This window comes from Eretmochelys imbricata, chromosome 2 (assembly GCF_965152235.1).
Source record: "Eretmochelys imbricata isolate rEreImb1 chromosome 2, rEreImb1.hap1, whole genome shotgun sequence".
Lineage (NCBI taxonomy): Eukaryota > Metazoa > Chordata > Testudines > Cheloniidae > Eretmochelys > Eretmochelys imbricata.
The window spans coordinates 171520915-171533977 of record NC_135573.1 but is presented as its reverse complement, the minus strand read 5'-3'; the positions used below and the strand labels follow the sequence as shown (position 1 = coordinate 171533977).

Genomic DNA, 13063 nt, shown 5'->3' with positions numbered 1-13063 from the left:
ACCACCCCACTTCCTGCACTCCTCCCCCACAAATTCTGAATGGGGCCTGATCTAGTCAGCAGCCTCTGATCACACCTACACCTACAGATCACACCCATACGACAACCAAATGCCTATCTTCTTCTCGTTTGTGTATCACTCTGGGGCTTAGGAAGGAGACAGGCTGTTGACTCTGGGCCTCAACAGCTACAAGTCTATTGGTACAGCAAAACCTTATTTGTATTATTTAAAAACTTGATGTTTTTATTTTAAAGAAAAATAAAATGTCAGCTTTCTTTCATCCTTAACTGTATGTTATAGCGCACCCCATTTCCATAGGGAAAAAAGCCCCTCCAAGGTCAGCCAACCTGTGTATTTCAAACACCAAACCCAACTGCCTCCTAAAATCCCTAGCTCTGATATATAAAACACAGAAGATTATATATATATATATATATATATATATATATATATATATATATATATATATATATATATATATATACACACACACACACTTCATCATTAACACAGTCACATCACAGAAAATTCAATCCTTGTTGACTTAGCCACATTAAAAAAAGGTGGGAACAAATACGTAATACTGTTTCACTAGTCCATACTATGTACGATAACAAGAACAACAATTTTCTATAAAGGACCTCAGTTTACAATAAAGTTTCTAAAAATCTCCTTTCACCATCAAATTAAAATCTACCCACAAACCTGATGATTTAAAAAATACTATAATACTGTAGGTACTAAAAATCTGGAACATTTAGAAAGTTCAGATTTACAGTTAAAAGCTCTTGCCTCCAACTCTGCCTGTAAAGTAATAATTTTTTCTCATTATCATAGCTTGACAACTCCACTTGATAACTACAAGTAGGAAACATTCTTAATAGCCCCATCCCTCCCAGTCACATTCTCCCTACCTCTAAAGTCCCCTACTCCAAGTGGACCACTCACTCTTCACTGAAGCCGGGAACAACCACTGACAGTTAAAAGTTTAACAGTTGATAATAATGCTCTGATGAGACATCTGCAATAATGTAGGTGGAAGCATGACAGGGACTCTGAGCCAGGGAGCTAAAGAGGCTCAACAGTCATATGAGCTGCACCTTTGACAGTTTGCACCTTAAATCAGCCATGTCAGCCAAAGTATGGACATAAGGACATATTTTAAACAGACCAATGGCAAGTAGCTTGGATGCAGCTGGTGCTATGTAAGTGAGTGAAGGACACTAAGTGGGTGTGCTAGTGCACAACACACAAGCCCTCACTGTTTGGAAACTGCTCAATGTCAAATTTCTGAGGCCTCAACTCTCTCCCTGCCTGCCCACCCCAAACTCTAAACGCACACAGAGTTTTAGCAGTGAGTACGATAAATCTTCTCGGCTGCAGACCTCTTGGATAAAAGTGTGTCAAAGATTGGCTACAAACTGAAAAATACAGTTCAAATGAAGTTTAGTTACACTGAACCCCAAATAATAGCCCCTGATTCTGTGCAAGATCATGGAATCACAAAGCCTGAGAGTTAGGATTTCTATAGGGTAAAAGTCTGACGAATTACTATTAGATTATTTATAAAGAACCAATTACAAGACTATGAACACTAAAATTGAGTAACTGGAAAAAATTCTGATAAAATGGCTTGGACTCACTTGGAATAAATATATTCATATTATAATAGAAGATTAACCACTGGAGTATTTATAGATAAGGCTCACAGAAGTCACGAATTCCGTGACTTTCTGTGACCTCTCCGTGACTTCTACAGTGGCCGGCGTGCCTCGCCCTGGGCTGCTGAGCTCCCCAGAAGGGTGAAAGGAACTCCCCTCCCTGAGCTCCCCAGAAGGGTGAAAGGAACTCCCCTCCCTCCGGTCCTAGCTCCACGTGCTACCTTTGCCTGCAGGCACTGCCCCCGCAGCTCCAATTGGCCAAGGTTCCCAGACAATAGGAGCTGCAGAACCGGGGCTTGGGGTGGAATGGAGGCAGCATGTAGATCTGGGGTTGCTGCTTCCCAGGAGCCAGGTAGGGAGCCTGTCCCAGCCCTACTCCCCCGCAGACCCCCCCCCCCCCCGCACCACGACTCCCCTCCAGCAGCACAAACCCCCAGGCTGCACACCCCTCCCCAGCACCTGCGCCCCCTCCCAGGCTGCCCCCCAAGTTTTAGTCAGGAGTATATAGTAAAAGTCATAGAAAGGCCATGGGCAGTAAATTTTTCTTTACTGCCCATGACCCGTCCATTACTTTTACTAAAAATATCCATGATTAAAATGTAGCCTGACTTATAGATGCTTACTGAATTTGGCATCACAAAATGCACTCAAATGAAAGTAACATCGATTTAGCCTTACTATTTAAAGCTTAAATTAATTTTAAGCACAATCCACATAGATACTTTTAGATGGACACTGATGGACTCTTGAAAACTTCCTTTTGGAGTAAGCACATGGGTCTAGACCAGGGGTTCTCACGAAATTTTTTGGTGGCCTCAGACTGCCACTCACAATTTTTCCTAAAACACTCAATTAGCTTTAGGAAAAACAAATAAATATGCATATATACACATGTCCAAATCACTGTAATTTATTTATGCAGGGTTTCTTCACAGACTCAGTAATAAAAATAATTAGTTTTCTCTGTTCTTTACCTTGGACCTAAACAGAACAGAAACAAATAATGTGCTTTGCATGTTCCTGTCCCTTCTTGTTATTGTTTCTTTTGCCTTTATTTTTTTTTTTTTTTGGTTGCTTATTTTTTTAAGACTTGCTAGTAGTAAGTCTGTTTCTGTGAAAAGTGATATTTGTATTTTGTTAATATCACTTTTCACAGCAGCAGACTTCCTAGCTAGCAGGGAGGAAGTGAAAAGCGATATAAACAAACATACAAATATCACTTTTCACAACAGACTTACTCAGCTCTCGCAAGCTGGGGGACAAATTAAGTCATGGATGGGGAGGTGGGTAGGGAGGCAGCTCGGGCCAGAGGTGATTGGGGGGGGGGGGGGGGGGGGGGGGAGTGTTTGAGTCCGGGGACTGGAGCCACGCAGCTGGGGACTGGGGTCGGAGGATGCAGTGAGGGCCGGGGCGATGGGGAGGCAGCTCAGGGCCAGAGGTGATGGGTGGAGGAGAGAGCTTGGTGTCGGCAGTCACTGCCGTAGGGCCCCACAGGTGGAGTCTGAAACCCTGCAGCTGGGGGTCAGGGCCCACTGCTGCACGGCTGGAGCCCAGGGCCCGAGGAGGCAGCAGGTGAGGGTGGAGGGAGGAGCCTGTAGCCAGGGAATGGAGCCCGCCACCACACAGCTGGAGCCTGCCTGCTCCTCCAGCATTTGTGGCTCCAGAGGGGGACAGGGCCCAACCCCTACTGGCAGTCCTGGGGGGAGGGCCACTGCTTTGACCCCACCCTGCATTCACCACCCAGGGGGCTGCGGCCGCACAAGAAGTCCCTAGTGGCCGCACTCGAGAAACGCTGGTCTAGACTCCCAGTCTTTGCAAGGGACTTTTTGAAGCGTATGCCAACCAGACTTAAAAACTTTCCATTTTTAATAAATGTAAAGGTGTCAGCTATCTGAGTACGGATATTTGTTTCAATTGCCAGGAGCCAAAATTACCACAGTGTAGACAGGTGTAATTCTAATTGAAATCTATGAAATGTATTAATTGGTGGTTTACACTACCACCTAAGTGGGTTTGGTAATTGAAGTAAGTAACAACTTTCACCTATCTGGCATCCTGTGGTTGTGCAAAGTTAATGTAATAGGATATGGAAAAGACGACAAATACAACAGGGAAAGGGAACCAACAGTAGGACACACAATGAAACAGCCACCCCACCGCACCCTCTTACAACCTCCAGTTAGTTACTTTTCCTTCTATACTTTCCTCCCATAATGCAGAACTACAAGTTACTACTGCCTAGATTTAGATCTATATTGTAGTTACCTTGCATCAGTTCGCTTGGACAAAGGGATCTTCAACCTGGCACACCTGGGCAGCAGAGGATACTTTTAAAAACAAAACAAAACAAACCCAGACTATGCTAAATGGATATAAGCCACTAAAACAGATTTAAGAGTGCCAACACAGGGGAGATACACAGATTCAGCTAAATACATTTCAAAACAGATTTAGTTAAATTGGTAAAATGTGTGTGCACAGATCAGAAGACATAGAGAGAATGTATTTCTGCAAGGCCCAAGCTGTGAAGCCACCTTCTCGTCAAAACAAAGCTGGTTTTATTTAATTTATTTACTTATTTAAAGAAATCACAAAAGATATGCAAGTTGCAGCTGACAAAATGCATGTACATACAGTCTCATCTTTACGTACCCTAGACTATAGTCTCAGGACAGCTATTTACATACTGTGAGTAACCCAAGGGCTGTCTTCTGAGCTAGTTACACCTTTACCCTTTTCTAAAAAAAAGTAATCAGTTAAAAATATACCATGATTTGACTACATTCAGTCTTGAATAGTCTTAGAAAGACATCCTAGAACAAAAGACAAATTATTTTAAATATTTTTCTATTTCATACTAATGATTTTTGACAAATTAACTTCAAGTTCATTTCAGAACATGTCTGTCTTGTAAACAGAGGCTGCAAGAGCTAGTTTAGAGGCACTCCTCAGAAGAACCTAGATCCCTTGGTTTGCAGCAAGGAAAAGATACAGTGGAGGAAATTCATCCCTGTGTTGGCACTGAGCCAGGTGCAGAGATGGAAGGGGAGTTTGTCTGCTCCTCCCAAATGCTGAGTTTACCATTGGGTAGTTCAACCCACAGTTTAGGTGAAAGCAGCTCTGAAGGCTGCCTTTACTGAAATGGGCCCTTTGGCCCATTGTGCTATCTGGGAATAAATGGAGTGTAGGAACACAGCAACCACATCCTTTAACCCCTTGAACCATAATCCCTGGAGGGCAGGGACATAAAAATGGTAAAGTCAGATCTGTTCCTGCAAAGGAAACAGACAACTGTTTTGTGGCCAGTTTATGCCAACTATGCCAGTGTCTCCCTCTGCCAAAACACAATCTCTTTTATTGGAGGGTGATGGAGGAAAAGAGAAAGATTAAGTACACAGGATGACAAACAGATATGCTGTACGCAAGCCTGTATGTTATCAGGAAGGAGAGAACTGACATTCCCAGGTGCTATCCAAGTTTGATTTTACAAGCTGTAATTGTCTTATCTAAAACTCTCCCCCTTAATGGGAAAGGACAAAAACCAAGTTAACTATGTCTTGTTAGTTTGAGCATTTAAAGGATGTTTATCCAACGCCATAAATTATAGCTTTTACAACATCATTTGGAGTAGCACCATCTCCCTGAGGTGTTTGCCTCTGCCTCCACCTCCAAGTGCAGCCAAGCAACAGCTGTGGCTAGCATTTTTTTCTATTTGGTCATCTAGTCCTGCTCTGAGTAAACAACATGGCGGTAAAAACAGTGACTTCTCTACACTAGTGCCCCCCAGTAAAAGTGCAATGATAGAAGATTTCGCAAAAAAAGAGGCTAGTGTAGAAAATGTCAAGTTCAACTTTGTCTCACACTACTTCGTTACTTTAGTAATTTCCCATACATCTCTTTTGTGAGACCATCACTTCACCCTCATTAAAATTTCAGATGGAAGTAAACTGAAAATCGATTAAAGTGTGGTTACACCCATCCTCCTTCATAAACACACTGCAAAAATAATAGGGTCCATGAAATAGGGTCCATACTAGAAATTAGTTTCTAGTATGTTTTTTTTCTTTGTTTATGGCCCTTGCCTCTACTTCAAGTATTTGGCAAGTTGCTCTAACAATATACGCAGCAGAGCATTGCACAAGATGCTGAGATATCATAAATGTTATGCTGAGACATTCCCACAAGTAACGAAAAACTTCTCCCAGCTGCATCCTCCATGGATTCAGATTCTGGCAGAAAGGGTGGGAAGACTGGGAGCACAATCCCAACTACTACTTGGATAGGAGAGATAATTCATTGGACTGCTCTAGTTTATGCCAAGGCATGCCATTTCCTTGGTATGTCTTGCTGGTCCCAAAACCCTTTCAAGTCTTATTTCACTTTATCTTTTAATAGCTGTTGTCATTGTTCAAAGCCATTACACCTCTGACAGTCTTAATATCAGAAGTAGGTTTCTTTCCCTTGGAACATGCAAATAATATGTAAATAACTTGTCACACTCTAAATTTATTTTCTTAATTTAAAGGCAGGTTTAAGACTCATACAATACAATATTAAATGCCTCTAAACAGGATAAGAAGTTGTAAGTATAGAACAGCACTTACACTGTCACTGCACAGTCCTCTCTCTGTTCCCCAAGCTTGGAAAATGTGTCATCTCCTCACTGGTTTCTTGAAGTCTTTTCTGTTACCACAAGCAAATTAGAGAAAAAGCCACTTTTGTTAAGCCAAACCCACACCTCTCTGGATTGTCACTATGCTAGAATCTGCTGTCACCTGCATCTCTTTAAATGCACCTCCTTTCTGATCCTTGAGGTTATTTTCATGGTGAACCCCTACTTGTGACACTTTCTGGGATAAGAACTCTTTGACCAAAACCTCAAACTATAAATACGGCTCCAAACACCCTTCTCTTCTCTATCACTCACAAGAGATTTTTTCCCTCACTGTCATACATTTGGGGCAGCTTGCAAGATATTTCCTGTGCATCACTCTACTCTGACCCTTTTGTCAGAGACTACCTGTCAGGAATTATTTTCCCTCCCTTGACTTCAAGGGTCTCTCCAATTCCTCCTTGCTCCAGTCCTTGGTCAGATATACCTGACACTGTTCAAAGATGTTTACCCATTTCTAATTCATTGTTCAAAAGATTATCTTTCCTCTATTGTCACTTGTGGGAAAGTCACCACTTTCTCATATGTGATATCCATCTCAATTTTTTAAGATACTACTCTTATGCCCATTTTCCTGATTAAATTGGTTTAAGAGACTTCTTGGTTCCCCCATTCCTTTTCAAATGCTTATTAGGAGGGTCTAATCACTACTGTAGACTCAGTCCACTTTTGCCTCTTACCCCTTTCTCTGGGTGATTTTCTTCACCCAGTGTTTCAGCTGTTAGACAAATTCATTGTTTTACAGAGGTTGCATTTTTTGCAACAGTAACCCCTCTTACTAAGATTTCTACCCTCTAATCAAATTTAAGTTATTGATAGGTATCACATTTTCTGTTACAGCTACATTTACACTAGCCTCAGATCCTCCATCACTACAAATAGTAACATTGGTAGTAACCAGAAGAGCAAGTTTAGATGACCAGAGGTAAAAATGCTGACAGATGCCTCAATCCAACCTACACTAGTGTCTTCCCACCACTGCTACCAGGAGTAGTGCAATGAGGAGATATTTCTACACCACTACAAAAAGGCACTAGTCTGGACAAGGCTTTAGTAAATCTATGTAGTTTCCAAGTTCAGTTTCCAGTTAGTATCAGGAAGTGGCAAACGCTGGAAAAACATTTTGAGTGTGCTAAAGTAGACAAGTCAAAAAAATAGTGATGTCAGACTCGTTTAATTAAACTTACTTTCAGAGGCTTAACTAAACAGGCTATAAACATGGCTCTGTTCACTGAATCTTTGTCTATGCTACTAATCCAACTACTTTCCATTTTGTCAGAAATTACCACCATATAGGCAAGGCCATGGGGCTTGCATCAAACTACTAAATGACAGAACCAGTTACAATCACATTTGGATTACTTTGCTTTCCCCTCTTCCCCAACCCCCTCTTTGGTTCTAAGGAATGTAACACTCCTTTCACAATGCTTTGGCCTCTTGTTTTCCCCTAACAGCCCCTTATCTATCTAAGTAAATACCAGTCTCATTATTAAATAGGCAAAACTTTATAAGCATTTTGCATCCACTCCTCACATTACAAATTTATTCCTAGAGACTGTACTTAAGTATAACAATTATAAATTGGACATACAGACAGATTAAATCCTCAGTAACAAAGACCTTAAATTTCTCCCTTCTTTATCTAAGGAGATAGGTAGGGCCCTACCAAATTCACGATCCACTTTGGTCATTTTTATGGTCAGGATTTTTAAAATAGTAAATTTTGTTATTTCAGCTATTTAAATCTGAAATTTCACTGTGTTATAATTGTAGGGGTCCTGACTCAAAAAGGAGTCGTGTGTACAGGTCTCAAGGTTATTGTAGGGGGGTTGCAGCACTGCTACCCTTACTTTGGCACTGCCTTCAGAGCTGGGCAGCTAGAGAGTGGCAGCTGCTGGTTCGGAGCCCAGCTCTGAAGGCAGAGCCACCATCAGCAGCAGCATAGAAGTAACGATGACATGGTATGGTATTGCCACCCTTACTTCTGTGCTGCTGCCTGCAGAGCTGTGGCCTCAATCAGCTGCCCCACTGTCCGGCTGCCCAGCTCTGAACAGAGCAGCACAGAAGTAAGGGTGGCGTGGTATGGTATCGCCACCCTTACTTCTGCGCTGCTACTGGCTGGGCGCCGCCTTCAGAGCTAGGCGCCCGGCCAGCAGTCGCTGCTCCAAATTAAAGATTACTTATTTTCTTTAAAGGTTTCTCTTAAAATTCTTCCCACACCACCATCACTACTCCTGGGGGAATTCTGCGCATCTGCGGATGCACAGAATTAATCTGTCTCGAATAATTTTGTATTTTCCCACATAAACATTTTACCTAAGTGCTACAGTTCTGCCTTTTGCCCACCAGAGGCCGTTGTGGCACCAGAACGGCCAGCCAAGAAGTGCTACAGGTCCTTCTCTCTCCCTCAGCTCCTCTGTTACCCCGTCTCCCCCAAGCCTTTGCACTTTGCTTCTGACACGTGAGAAGAAACACCGTTTCCGGTGTCTTCTAAACACCGTTCTGAATCGTAATTTAAATGAATTACACAAAGTTCTGTATTCATAGATATTTAGGTCAGAAGGGACCATTATGGTCATCCAGTCTTACCTCCTGCACAATGCAGGCCACAGAATTTCACCCACCACTCCTGTGAAAAACCTCTCACCTATGACTGAGCTATTGAAGTTCTCAAATTGTGGTTTAAAGACTTCAAGGAGCAGAGAATCCTCCAGCAAGTGACACGTGCCCCATGCTACAGAGAAAGGCGAAAAACCTCCAGGGCCTCTTCCAATCTGCCCTGGAGAAAAATTCCTTCCCCACCCCAAATATGGCAATCAGCTAAACCCTGAGCATATAGGCAAGATTCACCAGCCAGATACCACAGAAAATTCTTTCCTGGGTAACTCAGATCCCACCCCATCTAATATCCCATCACAGGCCATTGGGCCTATTTACCATGAATAGTTAATTACCAAAACCATGTTATCCCATCATAGGTATTAATATGCTTAGTAAGGAAACTGTGCGTCTAAATAAATAAATAATTACCAGAATCTTTTTTCGGAGGGGGTCTGTATTGTTACAGACATACTTGCTGACAGATATTTTGAAATAAATTACCAAAATAATTGTAACTGGCATGATTATATTATGTTATTTTGACAAATAAAATATGCAGAATTTTCAAATATTGTGTGCAGAATTTTGAGGCGCAGAATTCCCTCAAGAGCATGTGTGTATATATAATATATATTCATGGGTGACCAGGGGATACGTTCTCTAGAACTTCAAATAATTAATTCAATAATTCTGTAGCATTTCAAATAAATACACATTCTAAATAATGCCTATTGCTCACGTCCATTTTCTCAAAACAGAAAGCTTTTTGACAAACAGTGTAATAACTTGGAAGACAAGTAATAATTGCTTGAAGCACTTTGGCCTGGTCTACACTTACAAATGAGATCAACCTAGGTGTATCACTCAAGGCTGCGAAAAATTTTGTGCCCTGTGTGATATAGACAGGTTGACCTTACTCCTGGTATAGAATTCTTCCATCTATCTAGCTACTGCCTCTCAGAGAGTTGGATTAAAAATATTGATGGACAAAACCCTTATAGGAAGTATCTATACTACGGTACTACAGTGGCACCGCTGCAGCTGTACCACTGTGGCGGCTGTAGTGTAGACATACCCTAAGTCGGGAAATACTTCACCACTACCACCACCACACTGGAAGAAAGCTTAATTAATACTGTGTTCTGACTCCACATAAGTTATTTACTGGAGAACAGTCTTAATTGAACCTTTGAAATGAAGGAGCATCTTGACTCTCAAATGGTCTGAAATATTTAGGAATATGCCTTAAGTGGAAGTAGACAAAAATGGTTATTTTGCCAAATCTCAGTCTGAAGTCTTGACACAACACAGACTAATACATGGTCTTTGTTGGGGCTATATATGACGACATCGTCGAGGTAGGCTGCCTCGTACTTGCCATGTGGTCGCAATAGTTTGTCCATGAGCCTTTGGAAAGTAGCGGGAGCCCCATGCAACCCAAAGGGGAGGACGGTGTACTGATATAGTCCCTCTGGAGTTGCAAAGGCCATCTTCTCTTTGTCGGCCTTGGCCAGGGGGATCTGCCAATAGCCCTTGGTCAGGTCAAGGGTAGACATAAACCATGCTTTTCCCAATCTGTCAATTAACTCATCTATCCGGGGTATAGGGTACGCATCAAACTGGGACATCTCATTTAGCTTTCGAAAGTCGTTGCAGAACCTTACGCTGCCATCCGGCTTAGGCACTAAAACCACTGGACTTGACCATTGGCGATGAGATTCTTCAATGACTCTTAAGGCCAGCATTTTCCTGACCTCCGTCCTGATCTCCTCTCTTTTGGCCTCCGGGATCCGGTATGGCTTGACGTTCACCTTCACTTCAGCCTCTGTGAGGATGTGATGGTGAACCTCAGTAGTCCTGCCTGGCTTTTCTGAGAACACATCCTCGTTGCGTTTAATCAGGCTGATCACTTCAGATAATTGCTCCGGAGTCAACTGCGGGGATATTCCCACTTGGTCGGGCTGGTTGCTTTTAGGGGATGGTGCCCCTAGCACAACCACATGCGCTTCTCTAACCTGCCATGGTTTCAGCAGATTTATATGGTAGATCTGCTCCAGCTTCTGGCAACCTGGCTGTCGGACCTTATAATCAACTTCTCCTATGGCTTCTATTATCTCATATGGCCCCTGCCACCTGGCCAGGAGCTTGCTCTCTGCTGTGGGTATGAGCACCATTACCCGGTCTCCCACCTGGAACTTCCAGGTCGTCGCTTGGCGATTGTAGTATGCCCACTGGGCCCCTTGGGCCTTCTCCAGGTGTTCGCGCACAAAGGGGCAACGTGGGCTATCTGGTCTTTCTTTGCAACACATGTTCAACGATATTTCTCCCGGGGTTCGGCTGTTCCTCCCAGCCCTCTTTGGCCATGTAAAATATGCCCCTGGGGTGGCAACCATATAACAGCTTGAATGGGGAGAATCCAGTGGAAGCTTGGGGAACCTCCCGTACAGCGTACAGCAAACAGCAAGGCAGCAGGGCGTCCCAGTCTTTCCCGTCGCGACTAACCACTTTCCGCAGCATGTTCTTCAATGTTCTATTGAAGCGTTTGACAAGACCATGAGTCTGGGGATGACAGACTGAAGTCCTGAGGGTCCATATATGGAGCACTGTACATAGGTCCTTCATTAACGTAGACACAAAGGGGATCCCTTGGACCGTCAGGATCTCTTTAAGTATCCCTATTCTGGAAAAAATACGGACTAATTCTTTGGCTACGGTCTTGGACATGGTGTTCCGTAGGGGTACGGCCTCGGGATATTGGGTGGCATAATCTAGTACTATCAGAATGTACTAATGACCCCGGGCTGACTTCTCCAATGGCCCTACTAGGTCCATAACTATTCACTCAAATGGGATTTCAGTAATTGGTAGAGGTACCAAAGGGGCCCTCTGGTGTGGTCAAGGCCCATGTATCTGACATTCCGGACAGGAGATACAATATTGCCAGACCACCGCATAAATGCCGAGCCAAAAAAACCTCTGCAGAATCTGATCAAGGGTCTTATCTACCCCTAGATGGCCCCCAAACAGATGGCTGTGGGCCAGATCCATCACGCCCCTCTGATGCTTCTGTGGGACCAAGAGTTGTTCTATGACTTGCTCTTGGATCCAGACTACTCTGTATAGCAGATCACCCTTAATCACATAATATGAACCTGGGCCCTTAACTCTCCCCTCCATGGGGACCACATTTACCTCGACTCCTTATTTACGACTATTGCTGTACATTGGATCATTGACCTGATTCTGACCAAAATTCCCAAGTGAGGTCCCCATTTGTCAAAACTCAGGGGGATCTAAGTCTGTCTCCCCCTCGGGGAAAACCCCGGGGGAACTAGGTCCGGTAATTGGGTCGTTGATCGCCTGCCCCGCCCCGCTGTCCGCTGAGCCACCTCTTTCCCCTACAAGCGTAGATTTCTGTTACTGGGTCAAGATCCTAGTTCCCCTCCTTTTATCCACCCTCTGTTCCCTCCGAGTCTTCCGAGGTTTTCCCGGCAGGAAGAACAAATCCTGGCCAAATTCACGGAAGGCTGTTGGGGGAGGAGTTATCTATCTGGGCCACCCCCTGGGGCCCGGGTTCATTATTTTCTTCCACCTTCTCCCCAGGGAGTAGGCTCCGGTTGCTCTTCCGCATCCTTCCTCCCCTCCATAGTCCAGCCTGGCGCTAAAGCAAACCAGGGCCTCGGAGCAGAGACTTGTCTCCGATTCTGGCGCCTTCCTTCCCCGGTGGTCCGAGAAAGTTCTTGGACTGCTAGGTGTCTCTCTACAAGGGCAACTAGTTCATCATGAGAGGAGAGATCATTTTGGCGAACCCACCCTCGTATGCCCGGCGGCAATCCCCTCATGTACCTGTCCAACACGAGGATTTCCACTATCTTTTCCAGCCCATGGGTCTCAGGGTGGAGCCACTTCCGGGTGAGGTGGATTAAATCAAATAGCTGGGACCTCGGCAGTTTGCTGTCCCGGTATTTCCACTTGTGGAAGTGCTGGGCCCCTATGGCTGGCATCACACCTGACCTTGCCAGGATTTCCACCTTCAGCTGGGGGTAATCCATAGCTGTCTCTGTGGTCATGTCGAAATAGGCCTTCTGGGGCTCCCCACACAGAAATTGAGCCAGGATATCTGCCCACT

General features: G+C 44.0%; 1 protein-coding gene across 4 annotated transcripts in view; it reads right to left on the bottom strand.

The window, feature by feature from the left end:
* The window catches only part of EZH2 (enhancer of zeste 2 polycomb repressive complex 2 subunit), an 85650-nt gene that overhangs the window by 57162 nt on the left and 15425 nt on the right, over positions 1 to 13063 (bottom strand). Inside the window, exon 1 of one of the 4 annotated variants that reach the window (XM_077810967.1) lies at positions 3927 to 3945. The exons of the other annotated variants lie outside the window; for them this stretch is intronic. The gene's annotated coding sequence lies outside the window, so the exon portion shown is untranslated. Of the gene's footprint in view, positions 1 to 3926; positions 3946 to 13063 lie in introns of those variants that run through there. 4 annotated transcript variants of the gene reach the window in all.